The sequence below is a fragment of the Apodemus sylvaticus genome, chromosome 12 (genome assembly GCF_947179515.1).
Source record: "Apodemus sylvaticus chromosome 12, mApoSyl1.1, whole genome shotgun sequence".
Classification (NCBI taxonomy): domain Eukaryota; kingdom Metazoa; phylum Chordata; class Mammalia; order Rodentia; family Muridae; genus Apodemus; species Apodemus sylvaticus.
In genome coordinates, this window is record NC_067483.1 from 14,977,361 (window position 1) to 14,989,636 (window position 12,276).

The window sequence follows — 12,276 nt, forward strand, 5'->3', positions numbered from 1 at the left end:
TCAAAAATAAAAGGAAGAAATAATCACTATTCCTTAATATCTCTTAACATCAATTGGACTTAATTACCCAATTTAAAAAAAAAAAACATAGTCTAACAGACTGGATATGTAAACAGGACCCTATATTTTCTGAATACTGGAAACACACCTCAGTGTCAAAGACAAACACCACCTTAGAGTAAAAGGCTGGAAAACATTTACAAGCAAATGGTCTCAGGAAATAAGCCAGAGTAGCAATTCTAATATCAGAAAACAATGACTTTCAACCTAAAGTCATCAAAAAAGACATAGAGAAGGACACTTCTTGCTGGTCAAAGGAAAAATCGACCAAGAAGAACTCTCAATTCTGAACATCTATGTTCCAAATGCAAGGGCACCCTCATTCATAAAAGAAACCTTACTAAAGCTCAAAGCACACATTACACCTAATACAATAACTGTGGGTGACTTCAACACTCCACTCTCCTCAATGGACCGATCAGGAAAAGAGAAACTAAACAAGTAGACGGTGAAGCTCATTGAAGCTTTGGACCAATTGGTATTAATATATATATATATATATATATATATATATATATATATATATATATATATATATATAACTTTTTATCCCAAAGCAAAAGAATATACCTTTTTCTCAGCACCTCATGGTACCTTCTCCAAAATCGACCATATAATTGGTCACAAGACAGACCTCAACAAATATAAGAAGATCGAAATAATCCCATGCCTCCTATCAGATCACTATGGAGTGAGAGTGGTCTTCAATATCAACAAAAACAACAGAAAGCCCACATACGCATGGAAGCTGTACAATACTCTACTCAATGATACCTTGGTCAAGGAAGAAAGAAAGAAAGAAATCAAAGACTTTTTAGAATTTAATGAAAATGAAGGCACAGCATACCAAAATCTATGGGACACAATTAAAGCAGTGCTAAGTGGAAAAATTCAAAGCCCTGATTGCCTGCAAAAAGAAACTGGAGAGAGCATACACTAACAGCTTAATGGCACACCTGAAAGCCTTGGAACAAAAAGAAGCTAATTCACACGGGAGTAGAAGACAGGAAATCATTAAACTCAGGTCTGAAATCAATCAAGTAGAAACAATGAGAACAATACAAAGAATCATCAAAACCAGGAGCTTTGAGAAAATCAACAAGATATATAAACCCTTAGGTTTATCTATCCAAGTAACTAACCAAAGGGCAGAGACAGTATCTAGATATTAAACTTATAAAGATCTTTAATGCACATGGTTTAAGCTTTCATTACATGCAATTTGCATTCCCTTTTATTACATGTGATACTCAGTATGTATCTGTCAAATCCAAAGTTGTGAAGATGTTTCCCCATTTTAAAGAGTTTTATAATCTTACCTCTCATATTTTGGTCTTTGATCTAGTTTGTTGATTTTTCTAATATCATGCAAGAGTTTCTTTTGCCTATCATTATCCAATTTTCCCTGCCATACTTACTTAAAAAGCCCTCCAGTTACCAATGAATCATCTTGGTGCCTATATAGAAAATAATTTAGCTATGTGTGTTAGAGCTTACTTTGGATTTCTGTATTCTATTTCATTGGTTATGTCTCTCATACTATTAACAAATGATTTTGAAAGCTAAATTATTGTAGAAATTATATATATATATATATATAACTATTAATTTCACATATTTTGTTTATATGAATTCATTAAACATTATCATGGGTTTCATAAAATATTTACATGTAAGAAGTTATAGTTTGCAGTGACTTGATGGCTCAGAATTTTGTTTTCTATGTTATTGGACATTGAATTTTCATCAATTGAAATGTATTTCTTCTTTTCATTGGCTCATGATTTAACAATTAGTTATAACAATTAGTTATTTTGGTTTCTTGGTATTTCTTTAAATTTCTCATTTATTCTAAATATTGGTACTCTTTCTGTTATATACATAGCAGAGTGTGCTATTATATGGACTGTCTTTTGATTAGGTTTTATTCGTTTGTTGCTCAGATAGTGAATTTCAAAATGTTCACTCCAAATGTCTTGTTTCATTATGGAAACTGTAAAATAATTTTAAGAATTCCCTTGATTATTTTAATCCATTGAAGCATTTTCCCAAGTTTCTCTAAGATGTTTAGAGTTTGGTAATTCCTTAAGGTAATTGACCTGTTTGGAATTTATTTTTTTTATTGGGGAAGAGATATGAATAGACTTTCATTGTCCTTAAAGTATGTACACTTTCCTCAGCACCATTTGTTCAATGTACCATTTCTAGATGATTGCTATAGATAAGTGATATATATGATATAGATGACTGATGTAGATAATATGGATAGGTGATATGGTTAGTGGTATAGATATAGGTATAGATATAGATGTGAAAAATAAGAAAGGTGTATCTTCACTGGTTTATATCTGTAGCTGTTGCACAGTGTCATCTCATAGTACTCCAAACACTATCATTTCTCAATTATTCTATACCTATTTGTTTTATGATCACTTAAGCTAGTCAAGTCCTTTTGAAATGTTACATAGTTATTAGTATCGTTAAATATATCTCCAAAATATTTTTGTCTCTCTATAACATGAATGACAAAGCGGATTATTAAAAGTTACTAATTACATTTTTAATTACATCTATCACCTGTTAATTTATTATGAAAGTGTTTATATTTGTGTATTATACATGTATATATACATGTGTGTTTTGTTGCCATGAGCATTAGATATACAGGAGTACAAGGTATAGGTAATTGTCAGCTATCTAACATTGTACTAAAAGTAAACTCCATTCGTCTTTAAGAACAGTATTAGTGCTAAACTTCTGAGCCATCTTTCAAGTCCCTATGTTTGACTTTATTATTCTTCTACATTAGTAGTCATTTTAATATTTTTTAATTTCTCCCTTTTTAAAAATTGTCTTTAATCTTTCCTCACAGTCCAGTCACTATCCCCCTCCAACTCGCCCCCCAACAGTTCCCCATTCTATTCCTTCTCCCCCATTTCCAAGAGGATGCCCCCATACCCTCAAGCACCCCCACATGCCATCAGACCATTGCAGTCCCTAGAGCCCCAAGTCTCTCAAACAGAAGTTGCACCCTCTTTCACCGAGGCCAGACCATGTAGTCCCCCTCTGTATGTGTGTCATGGTCCTTAGACCATGCAGTATATGTCACTTTGTTGGTACCTTAGGGTCTGAGAGATCATGGAATAAGGGGTTTCCAGGGACATCTCCGAAAATCTCAAAAGACCTCTTCCTTCCCTCTGTTCCCCAATCACCTCCCTCCCACTTTCCTGTCCTGGTATTCCCCAACATTGCTGCATTGAGCCTTTCCAGGACCAGGGGCCTCTCCTTCCTTCTTCATGGGGATCATTTGATATGTGAATTGTGTCTTGGGTATTCCAACCTTCTGGGCTAATATCCACTTGTTAGTCAGTACATACCATGTGTCTTCTTTTGTGATTTGGTTACTTCACTTAGGATGATATTTTCCAAGTCCACCCATTTGCCTAAGAATTTCATGAATTCATTCTTGTTACTAGCTGAGTAGTATTCCATAGTGCAAATATACCACATTTTCGGTATCCATTCCTCCATTGAAGGATATCTGGGTTTTTTCCAGCTTCTGGCTATTATAAATAGGGCTGCTATGAACATAGAGAAACATGTGTCCTTTTTACATGCTGAGGAATCCTCTGGGTATATACCCAGGGGTGGTATAATAGGGTTCTCTGGTATCATCATGCCCAGGTTTCTGAGGAACAACCTGACTCATTTCCAGAGTGATTGTACCAGCTTGCAATCCCACCAGCAGTGGAGGAGTGTTCCTCTTTCTCCATATTCTCACCAGACCCGTTGTCTCCTGAATTTTTGATCTTAGCCATTCTGACTGGTGTGACTTGAAATCTTAGGGTTGTTTTGATTTGCACTTCTCTGATGACTAAGGATGTTGAACATTTCTTTAGGTGCTTCTCAGCCATTCAATATCCCTGAGGTGAAAATTCTTTGCTTAGATTTGTACCCCATTTTTTAATAGAGTAATTTGGCTCTCTGGAGTCTAACTTCCTAAGTTCTTTGTAAATGTTGGATATTAGCCCTTTCTCCAATGTAGGGTTGGTAAAGCTCTTTTCCCAATTTGTTGGTTGCCATTTTGTCCTGTCGACAGTGACTTTGGCTTTGCAGAAATTTTCTTATTTTATGAGGTCCCATTTGTCAATTCTTGATCTTAGAGCATAAGATATTGGTGTTCTTTTCAGGAAAATTTCCCCTATGTACATGTGCTCAAACTTCTTCCCCAGTTTCTTTCCTATTAGTTAAAGAGTCTGGTTTTATGTAGAGATCCTTAATCCACTTGGACTTGAGCTTAATACAAGAAGATAAGAATGGATCAGTTTGCATTCTTCTGCATGGTGACCTCCAGTCAAACCAGCAACATTTGTTAAAAAGTCTAGTGGGGACCCAGAAAAGGGGAAATTATTTGCAATGTAAATAAAAATAAATAAATAAATAAATAAATAAATAAATAAATAAATAAATAAATAAGTCTATCTTTTTTCCACTGGATGGCTGTGGCACCATTGTCAAAGATCAAGTGACCATAGGTGTGTAGGTTCATTTGTGGGGGGTCTTCAATTCTATTCCATTGATCTACCTGCCTGTCACTGTACCAATATCTTGCAGTTTTTCTATTTCTCTGTTTACACTATTTCTCTGTTTACACTATTTCTCTGTAGTACAGCTTGAGGTCCAGGATACTGATTCCTCCAGTAGTTCTTTTACTGTTGAGAATAGTTTTAGCTATTGTGGGCTTTTTTTGTTTTTCCAGATGAATTTGAGAATTGCTTTTTCTAACTCTGTGAAGAATTGAGTTGGGATTTTGATGGGGATTGCATTGAATCTGTATATTGCTTTTGCTAAGATGGCCATTTTTACTCTATTATTTCGGCCAGTCCATCAAAATGGAAGATATTCCCATCTTCTGAGGTCTTCCTTGATTTCTTTCTTCAGAGACTTGAAGTTCTTGTCATACAGATCTTTTACTTTTTTGGTTAGAGTCACACCATGATACTTTATATTGTTTGTGGCTATTGTGAAAAGTGTCAAATCCCTAATTTCTTTCTCAGCCTGTTTATCCTTTGAGTACAGGAAGGTTACTGATTTTCTTGAGTTAATTTTATATCTGGCCACTTTGCTGAAGTTTATTATCAGCTGTTGGAGTTCTCTTGTAGAGTTTTCAGGATCAATTAATTATACTACCACATCATCTACAAATAGTGATAATTTGACTTCTTCCTTTCCACTTTGTATCCCTTTTACCTCATTTTGTTGTCTAATTGCTCTAGCTAGAACTTCACATAATATATTGAATAGATATGGACAGAAAGAGCAGCCTTGTCTGGTCCCTGATTTTAGCAGATTGCTTCAAATTTCCATTTAGTTTGATGTTGGCTACTGGTTTGCTGCAAATTGCTTTTATTATGTTTAGGTATGTGCTTTGAATTCCTGTTCTTTCCAAGACCTTTAACATGAAAGGATGCTGAATTTTATCAATTGTGCTTCCAGCATCTAATTAAATGACCATGTGGTTATTTTCTTTGACTTTGTTTATGTATTTGATTACATTGATGGATTCCCGTATAATTGAACCATGCCTGCATCCCTGGGATAAAGCCTACTTGATCATGGTGAATGATTGTTTTGATGTGTTCTTGGATTTGGTTGGCCAGAATTTTATTGAGTATTTTTGCATCGATATTCATGAGGGAAATTGTTCTGAATTTATCTTCTTTGTTGGGTCTTTTTGTGGTTTTGGTTTCAGCAAAATTGTGGCTTCATAGAAGGAGTTGGGTAGTATTCCTTCTGTTTCTATTTTGTGGAATTGTTTGAACAGTATTGGTGTTAGGTCTTCTTTGAAGGTCTGATAGATTTCTACACTAAAATGATTTGATCTTGTGCTTTTGTTGGTTGGGTGACTGTCAATGACCACTTCTATTTCTTTAGGGGTTATGGGACAGATTAGATGGTCTATCTGATCCTGATAATCTTTGGTAGTTGGTATCATTCTAGGAAATTGTCCATTTCATGCAGATTTTCCAGTTGTGTTAGGCTTTTGTAGTAGGATCTAAAGATTTTTTGGATTTCCTCAGTTTATGTTGTAATCTTGCCCTTTTTATTTCTAATTTTGTTAATTTGGATACTGTCTCTTTGCCCTGTAGTAAGTATGGCTAAAGGTTTATATGTCTTGTTGATTTTCTTAAAGAACCAGCACCTGGTTTTGTTGATTTTTGTATAGTTTTTTTTTTTTCTACTTGGTTGATTTCATCCCTGAGTTTGATGATTTCCTGCCTTGTCTCCTCTTAGGTATATTAACTGCTTTCTCTTCTAAAGCTTTCAGGTGTGCTTTTAAGGTGCTAGTGCATGATTTCTCCAGCTTTGTTTTAGAGACACTTAGAGCTATGAGTTTTCCTTTAAGCAATGCTTTCATTGGATTCCATAAATGTGGGTATGTTGTGCCTTTGTTTACATTAAATTCTGAAAAGGTTTTGATTTCTTTTTTATTTCTTCTTTGACCAAGTTATCATTGAGTAGAGCATTGTACAGCTTCCATGTGAATGTGGACTTTCTGGTGTTTTTGTTGCTATTGGAGACCACCCTTACTCTATAGTGATCTGATAGGAGCCATGGAATTTGTTTGATCTTCTCATATCTGTTGAGTTCTGTTTATTGACAAATTATATGGATAATTTGGAGAAGGTTCCACAAGGTGCTGAGAAGAAGGTATATTATTTTGATTTAGGATGAAATGTTGTATCGATATCTATTAAAACCATTTGGTCCAAAATTTCTTTTAATTTCACTGTGTCTCTGTTTAGTTTGTGTTTTCCTAATCTGCCCATTGAGGAGAGTGGGGTGTTAAAGTCACCCACAATTATTGTGTGGGGTGCAAAGTAAAGCTTTAGCAAAGTTTCTTATACTAATGAGGTTGCCCTTGTGTTTTGAGCATAGATGTTCAGAATTGAGATTTCTTCGTATATTTTTCCTTTGATGAATACAAAGTGTCCTGTTGTGTCATTTTTGATGACTTATGGTTGAAAGACTATTTTATTTGATATTATATTGGCTACTCTGGCTTTTCTCCTGGAACCATTTGCTTGGAAAACTGTTTTCCAACCTTTTACTCTGAGGTAATATTTGTCTTTGGCACTGAGATGTGTTTCCTGTATGCAGCAAAATGTTGATTCTTGTTTATTTATTCAGTCTGTTAGTCTATGTCTTTTTATTCAGGAATTGAGTCTTTGCTGTTAATAGATATTAAGCAATAGCGATTGTTGTTTCCTGCTATTTTTGATGTAACTTTCATGTGTGTGTGCTTATCTTCTTTTGGGTTTTTTGAAAGAAGATTAATTTCTTGCTTTTCCTAGTGTGTAGTTTCACTCATTCTTTTGGTGTTTTCCGTTCATTATCCTTTGACAGGCTGGACTTGTGGAAAGATACTGTGTAAATTTATTTTTGTTGGTTGCAAAATGGCAGCCAACCAATTGGGAAAAGATCTTTACCAGTCCTACATCTGATAGAGGGATAATATTCAATATATACAAATAACTCAAGAAGAATCAAATAAATTTATTAAAAATTGTGGAAAAGAGCTAAACAGAGAATTCTAAAATAAGGAAATTCAAGTGGCTAAGAAACACCTAAAGAAATGTCCAACACCTTTAGTCATCAGGAAAATACAAATCAAACAACCCTAATATTTCACCTCACATCAGTCATAATGGCTAAGATTAAAAAAAAAATCAGATGACAGCAGATTCTGGCGAGAATGTAGAGAAAGAAGAATACTCTTCCTTTGCTGGTGTGATTGAAAGCTGGTAAAACCACTCTGGAAATAAGTCTGACAGTTCTTCAGAAAATTTGACATACTACTACCTGAAGACCCAGTTATGCCACTCCTCAGCATATATCCTGAGGATGCTCTAACAAGTAATGAGGACACATGCGCCACTATGTTCATAGAAGCCATATTTATAATAGCCAGAAGCTAGAGGCAACACAGATGTCCCTCAACAGAGGAATGGATACAGAAAATTTGGTACATTTACTCAATAGAATAGAATTCAGCTATTAAAACAAGGACTCCATAAAATTTGGAGGCAAATGGATGGAACTTCAGAATACCGTGCTGAATGAGGTGGCTCCATCACAAAAGAACAAACATGGTATGTGCTCACTGTTAAGTTGTTATTAGCCCAAAATTTCAGAATACCCAAGATACAATTCATTTTAATTTTGATCGTGTTCATCTGTACAAGAATGTTTATATGTTTGTGTGCATGTGTGTGTGTGTGTGTGTCAGAGAGAGAGAGAGAGAGAGAGAGAGAGAGAGAGAGAGAGAGAGAGAGAGAGAGAGAGAGAGGGAGAAGAAAGAAGGAGAGAGTGAATAAAAAGAGAAGAGTGGAGAAGTATTGTACATGTTGCTACAGTGCACATATGGGAATCAGATGAAAACTTTCAGAACTAATTTCTCCCTCTCTAATGTACTGGGGATTGATTTTGATTATCAACTTAAATAGTAAACATTTTTACATACTGGGAAGTTGTTAAACCCAATATACTGTTTCTAAAGAATGTATTCTTCTCATTTGTGAAGTGTTGCATGCCGTTTACATTAAATGTCTTGAGTGGAAGCTTCCAGAAAGATGCAGTCAGAAAACATTATGATGAACACTATGGAAGCAAAGCACATCTTCAAAAATCTCAATACCACCATATGAGTCATCAAAGATTCTTGATGGTTGTAATTTTCTGGCAAGAATTCTGTAGATTTGTCTCTCAACAGACATAAAAATGATTAAAAATGCCTCTGTTGTAATATTTCCAAGTGTGAAATCTAGAATTCACTTCAGAAAAGACTGAACTATAAACATTTCTAGAACTTTGAATCAAATACTCTGAGATAAATTAAGAAAAATTTTCCAAGTCTAGTTTTGGGTCTAAGTTGTCAATCCCTTAATCAGGATCTGAGTATTCTACAGTATAATGGTCCCTTTAATTACTGGAAATTATAACCAAGTACAAAAAAATTCCAAATTCATGTATTTGAGCAAACTAACTTGAAACATGGGAACCCTTGGAAAGTAGGTGTAAATGAAAGTTGCATACATAATAATTTGGTTTGTTTGGTTTTGTGTCAATATTCAACCCCTGAATTACTTTTGAGGTACATTGTATATTAAAAATTTATCCTCAAGTATTCCAAAACCTTTGCTTAGGAGAGAAGGAGATAATATATTACAAATGTAATATGTACTAATTGAAATTACACTAGAATACCATAATTAATTAGCTAAGGGTGTTCAAAGGCATAGGGAATCAATAAGACTAGTGAAGAAAGTGACATGCCATTGAATGAAAATAAAATATCATTGGTAATTCCTACTAGAAATAATTTTTAGATATCACAAACATGAAGTCATCTCCAAGAACTGCTTCTTTAGACTGTTTGTTTGGCCTGGATTCATTTTGCTCTCAAAATAATTTTACAAAAGCATAACGTTGGGGCATTATATATCTTATCAGTTACATATCTTTGTTTCCAATCAATTAATAAGAGGCTCCACAAAGAAAACAATAATAGGCCAGCCAAGAAAGAGGGATTTCACTTCTGGGCATGGACGCTAGATCTCCACTTTCTCTCCAATAAATGTCCAGAGGGGACCAGCTAGGAGCACACAGGGCATACAATATGTGGAGACACTAGGACAGGTTTCTTCTAGTCACCATCTACACCAGTGAGGCAAGAAGGTTCACAGCCATCGGTAAACAGATCCTACCAGAAGAGAGTTGTTCTCTCAGCAATCCTGATGTAGACTTACAGGCCCACAGGATGGAAAAGCTCCAGCCAGAGAAAGCAAGAACAACAACAGAGATAACCAGATGGAGAAAGGCAAGTACAAGAACCCTACCAATGGAAACTAAGGCTACTTGGTCACATCAGAACACAGTTCTTCCACCAGAGTAAGCCGTGGATACTGCAACACACCAGAACAGCAAGAGTTGGAATTAAAATCACATCTCATGATACGGATAGAGGACTTTAAGAAAAATATAGATAGCTCCCTTAAAGAAATACAGGAGGACACAGGTTACCCTTAAATAATTACAGAAAAGCATAACCAAACAGGTGAAGGAACTGAGCAAAACCATACAAGAACTAAAAATGGTAGCTGAACCAATAAAGTGATCACAAAAAGACAACAAAGAAGATAGACAACCTAGGGAAGAAATGAGGAGACATAGATACAAGCATCACCAACAAAATACAAGAGATAGAAGAGAAAAATCTCAGGTGCAGAAAATACCATAGAAAACAATGACACAGCAGTCAAGAAATAAAATGTGAAATGCAAAAAGCTGACCCCAAAAAATCCAGAAAATCCAGATAATCCAGGACACAATAAGAAGAACAAACAAGAATAATAGAGATAGAAGAGAGTGAAGACTTCCAACTTAAAGGGCCAGTAAATATCTTCAAAAAATATATAGAAGAAAACTTCCCTAATCTAAAGAAAGACATATCCATGAAACAAGAAGTCTACAGAACACCAAATAGATTGGAGCAGAAATGAAATTCCTCCTGTCACATAATAATCAAAGCAACAAATGCACATAAAAGAAAAAATACCAAAAGCAGTAAGGGAAAAAGGTCAAGTTCCATATAAAGGAAAACCCATCTGAATTACCCGAGACTTCTTACTAGAGACCGTGAAACCTAGAATATCTTGGGCAGATGGCATACAGACTCTAAGAGAACACCAATGCCAGGCAAGGCTACTATAACCAGCAAAACTCTCAATTACCATAGATGGAGAAACCAAGATATTCCATGACAAAACCAAATTTATACAATATCACTCCACAAATCCAGAACTTCAATAGATAATAAATGGAAAACTCCAACATAAAGAGGTAAACTACACCCTAGAAAAATCAAGAAACCAATCATCCATTAACAAACCAATAAGAAGACAGCCACACAAACATAACTGCAACTTAAACAACAATAATACCAGGAAGCAAAATCACCTTTCTTTAATATCTTTTAATATCAATGTACTCAATTCCCCAATAAAAAGATTAATAAATAAAAAGAAAATAAAATAGGTTAACAGACTGGATATACAAATAGGACCCAATGTTTTACTGTATACAACAAACCCACCTCAGTAACAATGACAGACACTATATCAAAGTAAAAGGGTGGAATACAATTTTCGAAGCGAATGGTCCCAAGAAACAACTGTGAGTAACCATTCTAATATCAAATAAAATCAACTTTCAAATTAAAGTTGACAAAAAGGGTAAGGAAGGAGAAGGGAGAGAATCCCCGCAGCAATATTCACTGCCTGCCAGAGCAGAAGAGTGTCACTAGGTACTGTATCACCCTGAGCTTTAGATCTCTTGGGGTACAAACCACCAGGGGTCTGCCTGCACCAAAGAACTGAGCACATAGGCAGTTCATCTGCCAGTCTGCTGGGCATGGGCCTGTGTCCATCCCGGAGAGCAGCAGAGGAAGAGAATCCCTGAGGCCATATTCGCAGCCTGCTGGAGCAGAAAAGCATCACTAGGTACTCTAGCATGCAAGATTTAGATCTCTGGGGGTGCAAACTGCCAGGGGTCTGCCTGCAATCAGGAACTGAGCACATAGGTGGTTCATCTGCCAGTTTGCCGGGCGTGGGCTTGTGTCCTGCCTGAAGAGCAGCAGAGGGAGAGAATCCCCATGTCCATATTCGCTGCCTGCCAGAGCAGAGGAGCGTGACTAGGTACTGTATATCCCTGAGCTTTAGATCTCTGGGGGTGCAAACCACCAGGGGTCTGCCTGCACCCAAGAACTGAGCAAATAGGTGGTTCATCTGCCAGTTTGCCAGGCGTGGGTCTGTGTCCTGCCTGGAGAGCAGCAGAGGGAGAGAATCCCCTCGCCATATTCACTGCCGGCTGAGACAGAAGAGCTTCACTAGGTACTCTAGCACCCAAGCTTTAGATCTCTGGGGGTTCAAACTGCCAGGGGTCTGCCTGCACTCAGGCCCTGAGAATATAGGCAGTTTATCTGCAAGCGGGTCAGTCATAGGGCCTGTGCCCTATGTGAGAATCAACAGAGGGAGTGACCCACAAACACACCATCATTGCTCCATAACAGGACAGTCCGAGAACACCTGGTTCACCTTGACAACCCAAGTATAACATTTCTTGAGGCAAGTCTGAGCAGGGCTCCAAAGGCACAAA